The 19963-nt window shown below is 37.6% G+C and overlaps 1 protein-coding gene across 1 annotated transcript in view; it reads right to left on the minus strand.

The window, feature by feature from the left end:
• The window catches only part of LOC122815404 (protein tyrosine phosphatase domain-containing protein 1-like), a 728693-nt gene that overhangs the window by 15907 nt on the left and 692823 nt on the right, over positions 1-19963 (minus strand). The window lies entirely within an intron of this gene.

Below are 19963 nucleotides of genomic sequence, written 5' to 3' on the forward strand. Positions count from 1 at the left end.
CCTGCCCTGGTACTGTGTAAACTCTCACTCACTAAAACACCCTCTAACACTGGAACAATTCTAGCCTGCTAGAGATCATATCCTTACCTTGCCATATACTAAACGGCATTGGCTCTCCATACTATAATCAGTCAGAATCGAACTCACAACTCATTGGTTTAACACCAAACGCCTCAACTCACTGCACCAAACAGGACTCTTCAGGTGGCTCTATGTCAACCAATTTTTGTCTTGACAATTTTTTATGTTTTATTTAAAATTCTTTTCAGGTTTCAATTTTTAGTTGCCAAAAATAGACAAAATATGATAGGTTTATATAGATTTTGTGCTTCTGGTTGTGTATGGCTTGGTTTAATTATTATTTGTGACTCTAACTATAAAGACTAGTCTTATTCTTCTCCTTTTGGCTGCTCCAATCTTGGGCCAATTTAGAATGTCCAGTGCACCTGCAGCATGTCTTGGGAATGTGGGAGGAAACCAGAGCCACCAGAGGAAACCCACATGAACACAGGGAGGACATCATATCACTCAACTGTATCAAATTCCTCAGTATTTATCAGTTGTTTAGGGCAAAATAATGGGGTGCCATGAATTTATGAGTGGCCCCTTCAATTCCCAATTTTCGGACTCAGAGACTGGGTGGGAGTTTCAAATTGTAGGTAGTGACATTGCTAGTAGTTGTGAATCTGTCTTTGAGCAAGTTATTTCTTGTGTTACATCCATTAAATAACATAGGATGACTCTATCAAGCAAAACATTTTTTTTAACTAATGTCTATCGTTATTGTGACATAAAAGCTCATATTAGTTTTGGCACCATGACCAAGCCTAGCTGGCCCCCAAACCACTTCAACTTCGCCCTGAAAGTAATACAAGATGGTGAAGGCAAGGACTATAAATCAGGTGAGATGTAGTAGAACGTGTGGTGCACAGTACGTGTGTGTATGGACTTTTGAGCTTACAACTATTTGCACATAGAAACTCCATTACTTCTGCCAACATTTGCAGCGGGTATTGTCTCACATTGCTGGGGGGTAGTAAACACACAGAATTTACATTTGTTTTGTGTCCAGTTTCCTTTTGATCAGTTTTAAAGTGACAGAGTAACGCCGAAGGTCGCTGCCCAGTGGAAAAATAATATACATAATATAGTACATAATAATGTAACCATTATTATGGCACCAAAAGTTTTTGTTCTAATATACCATATGTAGCGTTGAGTTATAAAAGTTTTAAATGGCAGCGTTTTGTATTTTTGATAAACATGTGAATGCAGGGGTTTCAAATTGTGGTGACATACATTGCTAGTAGTTGTAGGACTGATGAAGATGGTTGGGAAGGATCTGGAATAAGGGTTGAGTGTCAATCCCTTATTCTTTACAGTCAGCTATTCGTCAGACTCAGGCTTGAAGTGGAAAGTGTTTCAAAATCTGTAAAAATGTGAATACCTACAGAAAATGAGAATTATGGGGTTGGTAAATGTTGCTAGTGGTCACCTTTTTGATTATTTGTTTGCATCTGCAGGAGGCCTGGAGCGCATGTTACTAGAAATTAGTTTACTAACTGCAAACTGTCCTGGGGAGCCTCTAAGATCCCAAGAATGGGCTCAGTAGGCCCGAGGGAGTTAGGTGTGTTGTTGATTGGTATGAGTATGAAATAAGGCAGACTATCTCTCATTTTCTTGAAATGCACACTTTCATGAGATGTTTGGTGTGATAGTTTGCACCCACATTGCCATAAGTTCCACATCTGGACAACAGAGGGGAGAGGTACTTTAAAATAAAGGGATACAATTCTGCTAACAGCTAGGTAGTGTGCGATGCATTGGGGTGTATCACCAACATCATCCCAACATCCTAGGAGGCCTCATGATTCTCACACAGAGCTGTAGCTTGCTCGCCTAATGCCCAGTGTTATCCACTGATCTGACACTTCTAAATTCTAAATCGAGGAGCAAAAATTATTTTGTTTAAACTTCAGCAAACTGTTTGCTACAAATACAAAGGTACTTTATTGCAAGCAGTTTGTTACAGTTACCCTACCACCAATTAAGCTCATCACTGTTTCAGCACTTCTGTATTGAGAAGCAAGGTTCCATTCCCCAAGGTCTTGTTTTGTTCCTTTTCCTAAACTGGCACTCTTCAATTGAGAAGCAAGGTTCATTCACCCATTCTTGATCAAAAAAAGAAAGGTCAGTGCAACAAACTGCTTGCTGAATAATACAAATGTACATTGTATCAGGCAGTATGCTACAGTTACAGTGCAACCCACTTAAGCACTTCATTGCATCAGCAGCGACACTAACTACAATATCAGCATTCACTCATTCATTCATTTTTTAGTGCCAGTACTGTAGCAAAGCCTCACTGGCAACTGTTGAGCATGCCACCTTATTTGTTGCATTTGGGATTGCTGCCATTGTTGCCACACTGCTTCTGTTCTCATATTTGCACACACATTCACTGTTTTGTCTCTTCTTGCATGGTGGGATTTCTCATGATTGGCTAGATGGAAACTGAAAGCTACTCTAATTTTAGCCATAATTATTTCTGTATCGATAGAATAGCATAGATAGCATTGAATAATCACCCCCTGTTTCATTATGTGTCCCCTCCTTGCTTTATTTTCCAGGTGATGTAGGCTATCCAGTCAAACCTTGGTTAATTACATTAGTTTGTATCCCGTAGCAAGCTGCTGTGGAAAATTTTAGTGCCACACTATCCCAGACATTGAGAGAGAGTGTTTGGCCTGCTCAAAGCCCTTTTCTGTTGCCTGGATGAACTGGGGTGGAGCCTTCAGTATGAGCCTGTTGCTGCATGCAGAATGATTACAGCCTGCTACATCCTGCACATTATCATACATCAGTTTGATGTGCAGCTGCCACGTCTCGTCACTAACAGTGGCAGGGCAACTCCCTCAACAACAGTTGCCAGCCAATGGCACAAGCACAATAACCCCTCTAGCAGGTTCATGCATGATACTTGGCTGCACAGGTGAAGAGATGGCGTCTAGTCCACAATTAAAGACCATGAAATTAACTACGTGCTCAACTTATGCTGGATAGCAGACTTTCTTTACATATACAAAACTGTATTGGTTATATGGTATATTGGTCATCATTTGTATAGTGTTCAGTAATCAGTGACACAAGTGCTAGTGAAACTTGTAGATTTTGTGTAAAATGTATAGGAGCTGGTGTTATGAAAGGTGTTTAGGGCTATACTCTGAGTATTTCACTGCAGTGTTACTTACTGAAGTTGCATTTACATGCTAAAAGAAAAATAGTTGGTTTTAAATTATGAAATTTGTCTTTCCTACTGCTGATGACCTAGAGGAATTCATACATTTCTTGCATGAAACACAGGAGGGAAGAAAAGCATGAATGTATATAAAAAAACATCTGTTTTTATACCACCATTATATCCACTTTTAGATGTATTTGAGAGAGCATGTGAAACTGATTTAATGAATTTATATTACAATAAGGATACAAAGACAATACAGGCACTGAATATGTGAGGCTTTACCTATTAAACAAAGGACTAACTAACAATAAGGTGATACAGTTGATGTTATTATTAGAAATGGTCTTAGAGAACAATGTTTTGTTACATGAAAATAGCTACTTCTTGCAACAGAAGGGGGTGGCCATGGGCACCCCCTGTGCAAACTCCTATGCCAGTTTGGTATTGGCCTATTGGGAGGATACTTACGTGCTTAACAATACACCATATACTGAATTTATTAAATACTATGGTCGTTTTGTTGATGATGTGTTTCTTGTATGGGGGGGTAATGTAAAAGACCTACAAGATTTTGTTGAATATCTAAATGGCACTACGGAATTCCTAGCTTTTGAAGATTCACACTCCAATATTGAGATAGAATTTCTAGATGTAAGGATTATAAAAGGGCCACAAGGGATAGATACAGAAATATTTAGGAAATCGAGTTGGAGAAACAATCTGCTACACCGTAATAGCATGCATCCCAAACATATATATTCCAATATTGTCAAGAACCAGATATTGAGAACATCAAAGTTGACTACACAAGAATTGGTTTTTAAAGAACAAGAACTAGATATGATCAATAAATTTACTGCTAGAGGATATAAAGAAAAAGAGGTAAAAGAAATAACTAGAACATGTAATAGCCTTAGAACACACAAAGGTAAACCATTCTTTCATAGGCTGACACAAGAGAAAGAGGATACTCTCATTACGAGAAGTAAGAAGAACAGATTAGTCATTCCCTACACGAACAGGAATGGACAAGTAAAAAAAGTGATAGAGAACAACTGGAAGCTTCTATTAATGGATGATAAAATTAGAATGTTTATAGATGATAAGCCAAGCATAGCCTATAAAAACATGAGATCTCTAAAAAGAATGTTATGCTATGAAAGAGCTGGAAAGAAATCACCCCAGTCACAGAGGAAAGGTACCTTTCCCTGCCGAACATGTAATCAATGTAAATATATAACTGACAAAGAATATTTCACACATCCCCACACTGGTCAAACTTACAAGTATAGGGGATATGCAGATTGCAAGACAAAAGATTTAATATATGTTGCACAATGTACAACATGTGATAAATTCTATATAGGTAAAACAAACAGGACCCTTCGCGAACGAATCAGAGAACATATATATGCAGTAAACAAAGAGAATGACACCAATGCTCTGGCACGGCACATTATGGAATGTGGATCCTCTCATAGTTTTAAATTTGGGGTATTGGAGACAGTGACCAGGACCAATAGACTAGGCAATATAAAAAATCACACAGAAGAAATAGAGAATCGATGGATTTTAAGGCTACAAGCGCATAAATTTGGGCTCAATGAGAAAATTACCATAAAGCCGCATTTATTATCCAGGCCACTAAAACACTGATACACATACATGATATGCGTTCTCCCCACACATTATAAGACTTGGAAAATACAGAAAAGAATAATGAGATATTGATTTTTAAGTTCCATATAGTTGAAAAGGTTCTTATTAAGACAAACAAAAGCATAATTTGCACACTTTACATGTTTTTATATTGTTTTTAAGTTTGGAATACACATTAGATTTTGTTCTGATTTTAAATGCATTACATAGGAGTTTTTATCTTTTTATCTCATTGATTTTCAATAAGATGCACTTGCACTTTAAGCCAGCATTGTTTTAATTGATTAAATGAATGTGTTAATTAAGTTGGTATTTAATGCACAAGCAAATGCTGTAAGATAGAAGTCTGAAGAAGCGTCTTGTAGACGTGAAAGCGCTCACCATCTTTTACTGCAATAAAGAAATTGTTGTTTCCACGAATCGTTTGACATTTTGAAGTCATTTGGGCAAGGTATATGGCAAGCTACATGGTGCACCCTTGAGATATTTTTTGCTATTTGAATTGTTTGTCATTTTCAAGGTGCTTCACTCGCAAGGATTATTTGCTACGCTGTTTGTTTGAACTGTTTTTTCCGAACGAGACATGGCAGCTGATTCCATTACAGCAACGGATATAGACAGTCTGAGACCTGAAAAGGCATTATATTTGAATAACATCATGGAAATGACATTAAATCCATTACTAAAGTTGACAGCTAAAGATCTATCGAATGCTACTCTTACTGATCCCAACCATAAGCATAACATGGATGTAATTATGCTTACAAGGCGTCTAGAAAACATGCTACATAAATTGAAAAGTGTGCAGTGGCAACGAATGCACATGGAAGCATGTTTAAGCTTCCGACTCGTGCCTAGGGGTCTACGGATCCTAAAGATGCCGACATACGGCACAACATATCCGGAGCCACTTGGTAAGTGGCAAAAATTGAATTTGGAAACAAGTTTTGCATACATGAGACTATTGATAGAACATTTTTCCACATCGGAAGATACTCTTACTTTAGAGATAAAAAAAGATAGAATCCGAAGTGGCTAGTTTATTAAATGATAATGAACTGGATACACTATATAGTGATTTAAAAACCATGATATGTACAATAGATAATAAGTCCCTTTCAGAAAAGAAAAAGAAACTAGAAAGGGACTTTATCGATTTTAATAAGGGCCAGGTATTCTCTTGGCCGAGGGAGAGGTTTACTGAACAGAATGCCAAGTCTATTGGTCGGGCGGGACAGACACACACCACGTATCAACTCAAGGAGCCATCAGTCACGAACCGTGAGACTCCACCCACAACCTCATCAGCAGGAGACAGTAACAGTACGGAGCCTCCGAACAACAACACGATCACTGTAGACAACACAGGAGATACTATTTCCAGCAAAAGGCAGACCACAACGGCAGCCCTCATACACGCCAGTGGCCACAAGCAGATTACAACGGCAGCCGAAATACACGCAAATGGTGAAGAAAACACATCGAACAAAACTGTAACCTTAGATAAGGAACATACAAGTGAAGCCGTCGTACGTAGGAAGATACCAATGAATGGCTCGGCAGTTGTTTTCACAAACAGTGACAATGAGGTTTTTGCTGAAACAGAGGGATATCCCTCTTTTCCCTTACCTATTTACACACAGGAAAGAAGGAGATGGTCTCCACAGAACAAAGTGAGGAAGAGAAAATTCACGGAGGAAACATACGAGAGGCAGAAGAAAGCCTTAAAGTCAATCAGCAAGACTTAGTGGTAAATATATCTAAATATGAACTTAATGAATTTGAAAAGTCAGTATTAAACAGAGGTCTGAATTTCATACCCTCTGATACAGTTGATGTTACTGATTTTATTATTGACATAAAGATGTTTACCAGGAATATCGCATTAAAAATGATGTACTCCAATGGTAATTCAGTATCAGATAACACAGAAAGCATGAATGTATATAAAAAACCATCTGTTTTTATACCACCATTACATCCACTTTTAGATGTATTTGAGAGAGCATGTGAAACTGATTTAATGAATTTATATTACAATAAGGATACAAAGACTGAGTTTTTTAACATGTCCAGTGTAGAAAGAAAGGCTCTCTTTAATTTACAAAAGAATGAGGACATTATCATTAGACAGGCCGACAAAGGTGGTGCAGTCGTTATAATGGACAGAGATATGTATATGATGAAGATAGCTGATATGCTAGGAGATCAAGATACATATAAGCTATTGGGCAGATATTCTTTAAACAATTTAATAAAGAGGTTTCACAGCCATCTTTATGACTTGCTATTAAGTAATGTGATTGATGAGAATTTGTATAAATATTTCTTAATAGAAGATCCATTGGTACCCACATTTAGAGGTCTCCCAAAAATTCACAAGAAGACATTAGATCCCCCCCTCAGACCTATTATTTCCAGCAAAGGCTGGATTACAGAATCAATATCAATTTATTTGGACAAACAATTTAAACCATTTGTAAACGAGGCAGGGCATATTTTGAGAGACACTCAGCAATTCTTGGAAAATTTAGCGCAAGTTGATAAAAGGAGACCATTTCACAAAGATGATATTCTTGTAACTCTAGATGTCAAATCTTTGTTTACTTGCATACCGAACAATACAGGCACTGAATATGTGAGGCTTTACCTATTAAACAAAGGACTAACTAACAATAAGGTGATACAGTTGATGTTATTATTAGAAATGGTCTTAGAGAACAATGTTTTGTTACATGAAAATAGCTACTTCTTGCAACAGAAGGGGGTGGCCATGGGCACCCCCTGTGCAAACTCCTATGCCAATTTGGTATTGGCCTATTGGGAGGATACTTACGTGCTTAACAATACACCATATACTGAATTTATTAAATACTATGGTCGTTTTGTTGATGATGTGTTTCTTGTATGGGGGGGTAATGTAAAAGACCTACAAGATTTTGTTGAATATCTAAATGGCACTACGGAATTCCTAGCTTTTGAAGATTCACACTCCAATATTGAGATAGAATTTCTAGATGTAAGGATTATAAAAGGGCCACAAGGGATAGATACAGAAATATTTAGGAAATCGAGTTGGAGAAACAATCTGCTACACCGTAATAGCATGCATCCCAAACATATATATTCCAATATTGTCAAGAACCAGATATTGAGAACATCAAAGTTGACTACACAAGAATTGGTTTTTAAAGAACAAGAACTAGATATGATCAATAAATTTACTGCTAGAGGATATAAAGAAAAAGAGGTAAAAGAAATAACTAGAACATGTAATAGCCTTAGAACACACAAAGGTAAACCATTCTTTCATAGGCTGACACAAGAGAAAGAGGATACTCTCATTACGAGAAGTAAGAAGAACAGATTAGTCATTCCCTACACGAACAGGAATGGACAAGTAAAAAAAGTGATAGAGAACAACTGGAAGCTTCTATTAATGGATGATAAAATTAGAATGTTTATAGATGATAAGCCAAGCATAGCCTATAAAAACATGAGATCTCTAAAAGAATGTTATGCTATGAAAGAGCTGGAAAGAAATCACCCCAGTCACAGAGGAAAGGTACCTTTCCCTGCCGAACATGTAATCAATGTAAATATATAACTGACAAAGAATATTTCACACATCCCCACACTGGTCAAACTTACAAGTATAGGGGATATGCAGATTGCAAGACAAAAGATTTAATATATGTTGCACAATGTACAACATGTGATAAATTCTATATAGGTAAAACAAACAGGACCCTTCGCGAACGAATCAGAGAACATATATATGCAGTAAACAAAGAGAATGACACCAATGCTCTGGCACGGCACATTATGGAATGTGGATCCTCTCATAGTTTTAAATTTGGGGTATTGGAGACAGTGACCAGGACCAATAGACTAGGCAATAAAAAATCACACAGAAGAACTAGAGAATCGATGGATTTTAAGGCTACAAGCGCATAAATTTGGGCTCAATGAGAAAATTACCATAAAGCCGCATTTATTATCCAGGCCACTAAAACACTGATACACATACATGATATCGTTCTCCCCACACATTATAAGACTTGGAAAATACAGAAAAGAATAATGAGATATTGATTTTTAAGTTCCATATAGTTGAAAAGGTTCTTATTAAGACAAACAAAAGCATAATTTGCACACTTTACATGTTTTTATATTGTTTTTAAGTTTGGAATACACATTAGATTTTGTTCTGATTTTAAATGCATTACATAGGAGTTTTTATCTTTTTATCTCATTGATTTTCAATAAGATGCACTTGCACTTTAAGCCAGCATTGTTTTAATTGACTAAATGAATGTGTTAATTAAGTTGGTATTTAATGCACAAGCAAATGCTGTAAGATAGAAGTCTGAAGAAGCGTCTTGTAGACGTGAAAGCGCTCACCATCTTTTACTGCAATAAAGAAATTGTTGTTTCCACAAATCGTTTGACATTTTGAAGTCATTTGGGCAAGGTATATGGCAAGCTACATGGTGCACCCTTGAGATATTTTTTGCTATTTGAATTGTTTGTCATTTTCAAGGTGCTTCACTCGCAAGGATTATTTGCTACGCTGTTTGTACATTAGTTTGTATCCCGTAGCAAGCTGCTGTGGAAAATTTTAGTGCCACACTATCCCAGACATTGAGAGAGAGTGTTTGGCCTGCTCAAAGCCCTTTTCTGTTGCCTGGATGAACTGGGGTGGAGCCTTCAGTATGAGCCTGTTGCTGCATGCAGAATGATTACAGCCTGCTACATCCTGCACATTATCATACATCAGTTTGATGTGCAGCTGCCACGTCTCGTCACTAACAGTGGCAGGGCAACTCCCTCAACAACAGTTGCCAGCCAATGGCACAAGCACAATAACCCCTCTAGCAGGTTCATGCATGATACTTGGCTGCACAGGTGAAGAGATGGCGTCTAGTCCACAATTAAAGACCATGAAATTAACTACGTGCTCAACTTATGCTGGATAGCAGACTTTCTTTACATATACAAAACTGTATTGGTTATATGGTATATTGGTCATCATTTGTATAGTGTTCAGTAATCAGTGACACAAGTGCTAGTGAAACTTGTAGATTTTGTGTAAAATGTATAGGAGCTGGTGTTATGAAAGGTGTTTAGGGCTATACTCTGAGTATTTCACTGCAGTGTTACTTACTGAAGTTGCATTTACATGCTAAAAGAAAAATAGTTGGTTTTAAATTATGAAATTTGTCTTTCCTACTGCTGATGACCTAGAGGAATTCATACATTTCTTGCATGAAACACAGGAGGGAAGAATAATATTAGCTGGGGACTTAAATTTACCAAAAACAGACAGAATAATATTGATTCAACAACATTAGTAAGGAAATTATTTACAGCATATGTTCGAAACAACAGTTGCTTCAGATTGTAAAAAAAAAAAAAAAACTACCAGGGAATGAAGCATACTAGACATTGTTTGTGTTCCTAAAGAAATACTTCAAGTCAAGTTTTTACCACTATTGATGTGCAATGATCATGGGGGTTATAAAGGTTAATTTGTTTCTAGATAATTCTGCCAAACTGAAATCTAAACCAATGCACAGAAGATTAGTTACAAATTATATGGAAGCAAAACAGTCACTATATAAAACTAACTGGAGTGATGTGTTGAGTGGAAAAACTGCAGATGGAATGTGGAATGTTTTGAAAGAAAAACTGAGTGCAAAAAATGTTTAACATCAGGATCTAGGCATACAATGTCAGGGGTATACATCTTCATAAGAACAAGATCCTTATTAAGGTGAGAGACAAAAATATAAAAAAATGGAAGAGAGGTCGAACTACAACTTTGAAAACTGAAATAAAGAAGCTGGACAAAAATTACGCATAGTGTGAGAAAAGAGCAAGAAAAATATGAAGACATTTTATATAAAGATATTGAGCATAATAGCAAACCTTTTTATGGCTACACAAGATGTGGAAGGAGTAAAGACATACAAATTCATAAACTGTGTATAGATTTTAAAATTTATTCTCAGACACAAGAGATTATAGATATATTTACAAAATCTGATGAGAAACAATTTGGCTGCACAAAGGGGGTGATAAGTTGTCATAGTGACATTCAGGTAATCTCAGATACTGGGATCAAATTAAATTATATTGAAAAAAGAACTGCACAAACTGGATCCAAACAAAGCACAGGGAGGAGATAGAATTAGTAATAATGACTTCAGAACACTGCAAGAACTTACAGGATCATTGTCTCTATTATTTTCTAGGTCATATAAATATGAGGAGATTCCTCAAGATTGGAGTCATGCGCTTATTATGCCTATCTCTAAGGGAAAGGTGAGAAGGACAAACCCAGAGTCAAACTGACCCTTAAGCCTACTTTCATGCTGTAGAAAAATAATGGAGAAGGTAATATTGGAGAAGTTATTGTCAGAAATGGATAGGCTGGGACTTGAAACACTGATCAATAAATTAGAACAACTAGGCATCGATGTACTCTTAGTAAGATGGATAGCAGCATGGCTTACAAATAGGATATGACAAGTATCATACAGCAACTGGACAGGTGAACTTCTTGGTTGCACTCAGGGAGTCCCAGAGGGCTCTGTCCTAGGCTCTTACTTGTTTAGATTGTATCTTTCAGACCTAACGTTTTCATCTGAGGTGCTCTACAGATGACCTGAAATTGAGTAAAATAATTACATGTGTTACAGATTAGGCATGTCTGCAAAATAACTTGACTAAATTGACCATTTTGGCACAGGAAAATAATATGCTGAAAAATACATCAAAAACTAAGCAAATGAGATTTTGGAGACATAAATTGAAAGGTGAATATTTAATATAGCACACAGTGATTGAAAACTGTAGATTCAGAAGGACCTGGGTATATGGTTAGATCCATCTTTGTGTTTTTCTAATCATATCAACCAATTAATTAATGATAGTTATAGAACTATAGATTACATAAAAAGACTTATAAAGACTAGGAAATCATAAATGATGAAGTTCATTGTTTATTAGTTACATTAAACCCAAACTTGAGTATGAAGCAACAATATGGAATCCTTATAAGAAAACAAGCATGAGTAAACTGGAACGAGTACAGCGGAAATATACCAAGGGCATCCATGGATGTGAAAATTTAACTTATCATGAAAGACTAAAATATCTTGACTTATACAGTGTCACTTATAGATTTTTAAGAGGAGATCTAATTTGTGTATATAGTGCATTTTGAGACTACTTCAGGAATGTTTGGAGTTATCAAAAAGTAGAGAATCATCAGACAACCAATACAGAAGATTCTATAGGAATAAGAAGTGCACTAATTGGTTCTCTGAGACAGCAGCTGATGCATGGAACAGACTACCAAATTACATTAAAGCAAGTACTAATTTATATATTATTCAGAACAATGTAGACACTTTTTTATGGGAACAAGTGTTTTGGTATATTGGCAGGCTAGGAGGGCATTCATGCCCTTGCTTGAAATATTTGTATGTATGTATTCACACCCACATGGACTATGACTGAGTCATACTGGTACTTAGGGGTTAGTGACCTGAGTGATTGCATGATGTGGTGAACCCTGACCCCTGACAGGCAACTAACTGTAACTTTCCATTTATCTAGCCTTGTAATAGGGACATCAGTATGTCTCACAATGGAGCCTCCTATGACCAGAATATTGGGTCATGGAGTGTTTCACCTTGTGGGCTTGCTAGCTGAGGCACAATGAGATGTGGCTTTATGTGTTGTGATGGGAATTGTCTTGTTTGTGTACATGCAGAGTTTCTGAGAACTGCACCTGAGAGGTATTTGATGTTTGGATATATGTGAGCATCTCTGCATCAGTGGGTCTATGTGTGTGGTCTTTTTTGGGTGTGGTAACTGACAACCTGTTTGTTGCTTTTTGTGTCTGTATGTGAAAGTCTATATTCCAATGTCAAGGTGTAATCTCTCACATACTGTATTTGTAAGAGAATTAAGTTGTTGTCATTGCCTCAAGATACCCTCCAAGCTGGATGCAGAGATAGCAGGAACATGCCCATCCATGGTTGTAGATCCTAATGAAAGGAATAGGAATGAAGGGTGTTTGTAACTGGATGAGGGAAGGGTACTTAAGTGGTGTAATCTGCAGCTACCCTAACCAGCGATGCTGCCTAGAGCTGAAATCAGATGCTCTCTGATGGGCAATAGTCCCGGATGCTATAATAAGGTAACTAGCATAGTAAACTTTCACAGTGTAATGAAAATAAGCAATGTTTCCAGATGTTTGCATCTGTGTAGGGCACTGGCACAGCAATAAGCTCTGTGCAAATATACCAAATTTATACCAGCACTGGGAATACAGAAAACTGACTGAGGCCTCTGGCCAGTACAATGACTACACTTAGAGCCTTTTTTTGTGCTTCTTAACTCAGGTAGACCAGATAAACACCTACTACTACTACTAGATGTGTAATCTCAGTCCTCCTCATGTCAAAGCACAGTAAAAGAGTGTCTGGAGTGAAATGCTACCACAAACAAACTTAAATATACATATGCAGCAGTGTACTTCAAACAGCTGATAAAAGTGTGATTATTCAATAAAAGTACTTCATTTGTATAAATGAGTCAAGAGCCAGTCAACTGTACAAAATGTATAAAGGCACTAAAAACAATAAACACATGCAGGAATCATTAGTGTGTTTCCCAAACTTATACAGACCAGGTTACCATCCAGTACCATTAGATGGAAAATTCACTGGCTTCTTGATGTAAAAACTCAGAAAAATGTTTGCTTGAGTGTAAAAATACATACTTTATCCAACAGCTAGCTAGATAATGAATTCAGAGAAAGTAAATCAGTAAAACAGACAATGAGAGGCATAATACACATTTTTCAAAATAAGCACAAGGAAAGGCAAATAAACAATTCAAGATATAAACAGCAGTGTAGAAAGGTAGGAGCTTATATAGCTCAATTTATAGTAAGGGTGGGTACTTAAAATCACCAAGTTTAAAAAGTAAATCAAGGGATGGGAAAAACAGAAAACAAAATTGAGCAGGTGAAATAGAAAGCAGCACTATCAGTTTAAGCAGCTCACAGACAAAAAAAATAGGTTTACTTTTCTCACCCAGCAGGGAGCCACCCACAGTGCTTGTAGTTTTGCAGGCTTGGAATCTTATCAGGAAAGACAAGACCCAGAAATTCCCTGTGTATTTAAGTATCACTCTTGAAACAAATTAACCAAAAAATCATGATACCCTTGACAAGACTCCACATGAGGACGATACAATGGTACCTGAAGCCCCTTTAGCCCCAGCACCAGTACCCATTATCTTTTCAAATCCCAGACCTGGAAGTTGTAGGAAGAGAAATCACTTGGTGGAGACAGAGAATATCCCTAAATCCTGATCTATTGCCCCACCCCCCACTCTTGCTCCACCCCCCACTCCAAAGCAGCCAGTCAGTCTCCACAGATGCTTCGGACTTTGATTGGGATGCAATTTCAGGAGGGATAAAAGTGCGAGGTGCCTGGGACACAAAGGGCAGAAGCAAGAACATAAATATAAACTAGACGCTTGCAGTAATCAAGTCACTCAATTCTGAATCATCTTTGGTCCCCTGGATCTCTTCAAGTTGTTATAGACAATACCACAGTCACGTGGCATATCAGCAAGCAAAGAGGAACCAGGTCTTACCCCCTTTTGGTAATAGCCACGTCAGCTTGTGATATAACTTTGCAGCATAATCTTACTAATCTTACAGGTATTCTGCATAATATCAGAGAAAAACTGTGCAGCAGACAAGTAGAGCAGGACAAAGGCAGATCCTCACAAATGGAAACTAGATCAGTAGTCTTCCAAAATTTGATCCATCTGTGGGGAGCTCTTCAAACAGGCCTCCTTTCTGAACAATCAACTGGCAAAGTTCTGCTCCAGGACTCCATGCAAGAATATCTGGAAGACAGATGACTTTTCCTTTTCTTGGAGAAATGACCAGAGGAAATTACCACAAACTTCCTCACAGAATGGATCTGCTTACACAAGAACAGAGGTGTCTGATACACCCCACCGCCAATCAACTTCAAATGGATACCTGGATAATAGGGTCTTAATTACCTTTTGGCCCCTTTTTAGAGAAGGCATGCAGCATATACTAATAGAGCCAAGAAAGTCTGCTATTAGAAAATCATATATCAGCAAATTGGATTTTTTTTTTATTTAAGCTAACAACATAGTCAGCACCCATTCAGGTCTAGTGTTTCTCTGGTTTTATAATATTTGTATGATTTGCTATCCTCTATCATTTCTTACTCCTCTGCCAAGGTTTATTTGTCTGCCATTACAGTATATCTGCCCATAGATCCCCCTCGTTGAATGCATTCTTATGTGAAATGTTTTGGAAAGGGGTTTTGCATTACAGACCTACAAGAAAACCAGTCGCTCCTCCTTGGGCTATTAATTTTCTCTTAGAGAAACTAACATTTGCTCCATTTGGCTATGTCAGTGTATCAAGCCTGGCTAACTCTCTCTAGAATGTGTAAAATCTGTTAACCAGTTTACTGTGTAATTTAATTTAATCCTGATTTACGCTCGGGATTAACTCTAATCTGTGGAACTTGTTTAACTTGCTTACTTATGTAATGTACTACTACTGCAGTTCTAGCATAGTATCTGTAAATATGATTTAACATGACTTACTAATACTGTAGTTTAATAGTTAAAAATGTCTAATTGCTTTGTTTAATTCAGTGCTACTTCAAAATGAGTACTGAGCTATAGCAATATAGAGTAATACATTGTTGCCAACAAGTGTTTGGATAGACATACTTGCTATCTACTGATACTGTTTTTGTGAATGGTTAGCCCATTTTCTATAGAGTTTGGGTTTTTGGAAATGTAATTTGCTATTACTGGATGTGTCGCTGATTGATTAATGTAATGTATGAGTAAGCTTACCTTGCTATGTGAAATCTACTGTTTCTCATCCCTACCTTCTCTCTCTTGCCCCCTCAAGTTACCTGCTCATCTTGTGCTACCTGCACTAGTCTTTAGGAGCATAAAGGACCCTCTCCAACTTATTGGAGGCTCACCTCACTGAATAATCCACCCTACAATCCCTCTCCAAAGGACACCAGCAAAGTATGTTTGTGGAATAATTTCTGCCAGAAAGACTTTCTACTATTGTACCTATAGTACATGCTTAGAGAAAGTCCTGAGCTAGGACAGCCAGCAGCCTCTACCCCCCCCCCCCGCTGTACCTCATACACTCTCTTCCCATCCCCTTTTTTAAAACTCCCTTTGTACAGCAACCTTTTCCTTGTAACTCCCTCTCTTATTAGCCTTGTAATTATCAGGCATGTCCACTAGGGGGCTCCCTTACCCCAGCTATTCTCTCTTTCTCATCTCTTATGCCCTGAACTTACATTAATTTTCTCCTGCTGTTCCTTAAGTACTATTTAGTTCACTCACTTTACCCTCTATTTCTACTATCCACACCCACCTCTTTTAGACTTACTTCTCACTATCCTTTTCCCACACCTGTCTTTTCTAACTTACCTTCTGGAGTCAGTCTTGCTGATTGTTTTTACAACTGCATTTGTATCTGTCTCAACCCACTCCGTTCGTCCTGCGGGCTCACTCTGCTCCCTTCTCTACCCCCAAATCCCACCCATCCCCAGGGGTTCTACTCTTATACATACTTAACCACACCTCTTCTTCTTCCAATTACTTCTAGAAATTACTAGCCACACCTCTTCCTTCTCCTAGTACTCTCAGAACACTCTACCACTTTTCATCTTCTCTTACATCTACCTTCTCTTAACACTCCCTTCCATCTTACCACAACCTTCACATTTCTCCAACCTCACCCTTTTTACTTCCAAAAATTTACACATATATATATATATATATCCAATAGTAAATCTGCACAATGTATAAACCTCCCACCCCATTACTTATACTACTTTTATTCACACTACTACTACTTCTTCCTCTAATCTTTGCCTACTTATTCACTTCCTATTAATATCCACTACATCTAGACCATCTCTATCCTAACAAGGACACCAGTGCTCTATCCCTTCCACTCCTCTTTAACCATGCTAATATAACAACTTCACCCAAATACCTGCTTGCAAAGTATCATAGAATACTACATATTAAATATTACACCCTTAATCTCAGGAAAAATCAATTTCTATACAACAAATTCCCTAACCCAAGCTATATAGGATTACTACTCCTAATTAAAGATGGAGATATCCACCCTAACCCAGGCCCAACAAATACTCCTAGTACTCTCCACAGCCAAAATCCCTACCCTATCAATTCCCTTAGTAAAACATCTAACTCCCTCCAAGCAGCCCATCTTAATATACGTAGCATAAACAATAAAGTACCTCAACTTCAAGCTCTAGTAGAAGTATATTCCTTTGATATCCTCTGCTTAACAGAAACATGGTTAAAACCTGCTACCAAAGACAATGAATTCCTTCCACCTGGATATAACATACTAAGACTCGACCGAGTAGCCAAGAAAGGAGGAGGGGTAGCTATTCTATTTAAATCAGGCTTACAGTTAACCACCTACAACTGTAAAATACCTCTTGATTCTAATGCAGAAATTCTCATCTCCAAACTTCATATTAACAATGCCAAATCCATCTATATCATCTGTATGTATCTTCCTCCTGGTAATAACATTGCCACCATGTAAAATATTCTTTGCCTCAAGAAACCATAATCCTAGGAGATATAAACATTGACTGGAACTGCTATTGTAACAGCCTCCCTACAACCCACATTAACCTATATGGTTTTACTCAAACTATTACATCCCCCACCAGGATCAATAAAACTAACCACAAAGCTAGAATATTAGACTGGATTCTCATAAACCATCTCCCTCACAACTATGCTTCAGGAACCCTCCCTGATGATATAAGTGACCACTCACTTACCTATATTATCAGGCACAAAACCCATACTCCCAATCCAACATCTGTCAAAAATATCAGATCCAAAAAGAACTGTAACCCTGAGCTATTCGAAAAAGAACTAAGAGCTTGCAATTGGTCTCCCTTAAAACACCTCCCTTTAGAAGAAGCCATCAATTACTTTAACTCTAACTTTCTTGCCATTTGCAACCAACACGCTCCAACCAGATTAATTAGAGTTAAACTCAAGTCTGCCTCATGGCTTTCAAAAGCAACCAAACACAAAATGCACCTTAGAAATAAACACTGTGCCAAATAGAGAACGACTAAAAACCCTGCTGACCAACAAACCTTTAGACATTTAAGAAATGACACTAAGAAAGCTATACTCTCTGATAAAATAAATTACTACCTACAATTCCAACAAACTAATCAAAACAACCCTCAAAAATTCTGGACTAGCATTAACCAATTACTCCACCCAGGTTAATCCACCACACCTAACCCTCAAAATACTGACCATATTAATCACATGAATACAGCCAATACATTCAATACCTTCTTTACTAATACTATTCAAACACTGGCTAATCAGCTATCACCTAATAACTTCACTATACCTTCCTATAACTCTACCTCACCCCCTCCTTTTCATTTACAACCTGTCCCAACTACATACATTCTAAGCCTCATACAAAAGCTAAAACCATGCTCTCCCTCAGCAGATCAACTACCTGCCGATTTTCTACAGCTATCAGGCAAAGCTGTAGCTTATCCTATTTCCATTCTGATCAATAGGACTATTACCGAAGGTCACATACCTAGCCTATGGAAAGGCTCCCATATTATCCCCTCCATAAAGGCGGGCACTCAAATGAGCTCTCCAACTATCGCCCTATTGCCCTTCTCTCACCCCTAGCAAAGATCATGGAGAAATGTATCCATAGGCAATTACTTGACCACTTAACCCAAAATAACTTACTTTCCAGCTGTCAACATGGTATCAGACCTTCACACAGCACTACCACTGCCCTCCTTTCCTTTACAGATTGCATAAACAAAAACTGTAACCTTAATAACCTTTCTTCAGCAGTATTCATAGACCTGTCCAAAGCATTTGACATGGTCAGTCATCAGATTCTCCTCAACATACTAGAATCCCTATCATTTGATGCACCTTCTATAAAATGGTTCCAGTCCTACCTAGATAAAAGACAGCAGGCAGTAATTTGGCATAAGACTATTTCTACCCTCCAACCAGTTACCCTAGGTGTCCCTCAAGGGTCCATACTATAAACCTCTCCTCTTCTCAATATTTATTAATGACCTTCATTTAGCCATGACTCCACACTTATATGCTCAGCCAAATCCACAACTGAACTTCTCTCTCTTACCCAGAAGGCATTTAACACAGTTGAACAATGGTTTACACAATGTTCCCTTCTTTTGAACTCTAAAAAAACTAAACTCCTTCTCTTTAATCCAACTCACAAGTCCTCTCCACTTGATTTCTCAATTATATCCACTAATGGTACCATTATATCACCCGACACAACCTCCAAACTATTGGGTATCACCATTGATAATTTGAACTTTGACATCCATATCAACAATACAATAAAAACTGTCAACAAACAACTTGGCTCCCTCTATAGGATTAAATCTTACCTTTCTCCCACAGCTAGAACAACCATAGCTCATACTCATCTAATCTCTACCCTCCTCTATGCCTCACCTATTTTTACTAACCTTTCTAAAAGTAACCTCAGCAAACTGGAAACTTCCTACAATAACATTGCTAGATTTGCAACAGGAAACCCTTACAGAACCCACCACTGCATAAATATAAAGCAGCTTGGACTACAAAATGTGATTAAATTCCATCAACTAACCATTGCCCATAAAACTCTTTATAAACCTTCCTGTACTCCTATTGTATCTACCCTCATCACTCCATACACAAATCTGAAATCACTACGTTCCTCACACAAAAATCTTCTATATACCTCTAAACCTAACAAGGCTGGTGAATCTCTCTTCTCTAATGCTGTTGGAAAAACCTGGAATCTTCTCCCCAGCGACCTTTCCTCTCTTCCCTCTCTCTCACTCTTCAAAAATAGACTAAAACTCTACCTTAGAA

Source organism: Protopterus annectens, chromosome 11.part0 (assembly GCF_019279795.1).
Source record: "Protopterus annectens isolate FY-2018-M chromosome 11.part0, PAN1.0, whole genome shotgun sequence".
Taxonomy (NCBI): domain Eukaryota; kingdom Metazoa; phylum Chordata; order Ceratodontiformes; family Protopteridae; genus Protopterus; species Protopterus annectens.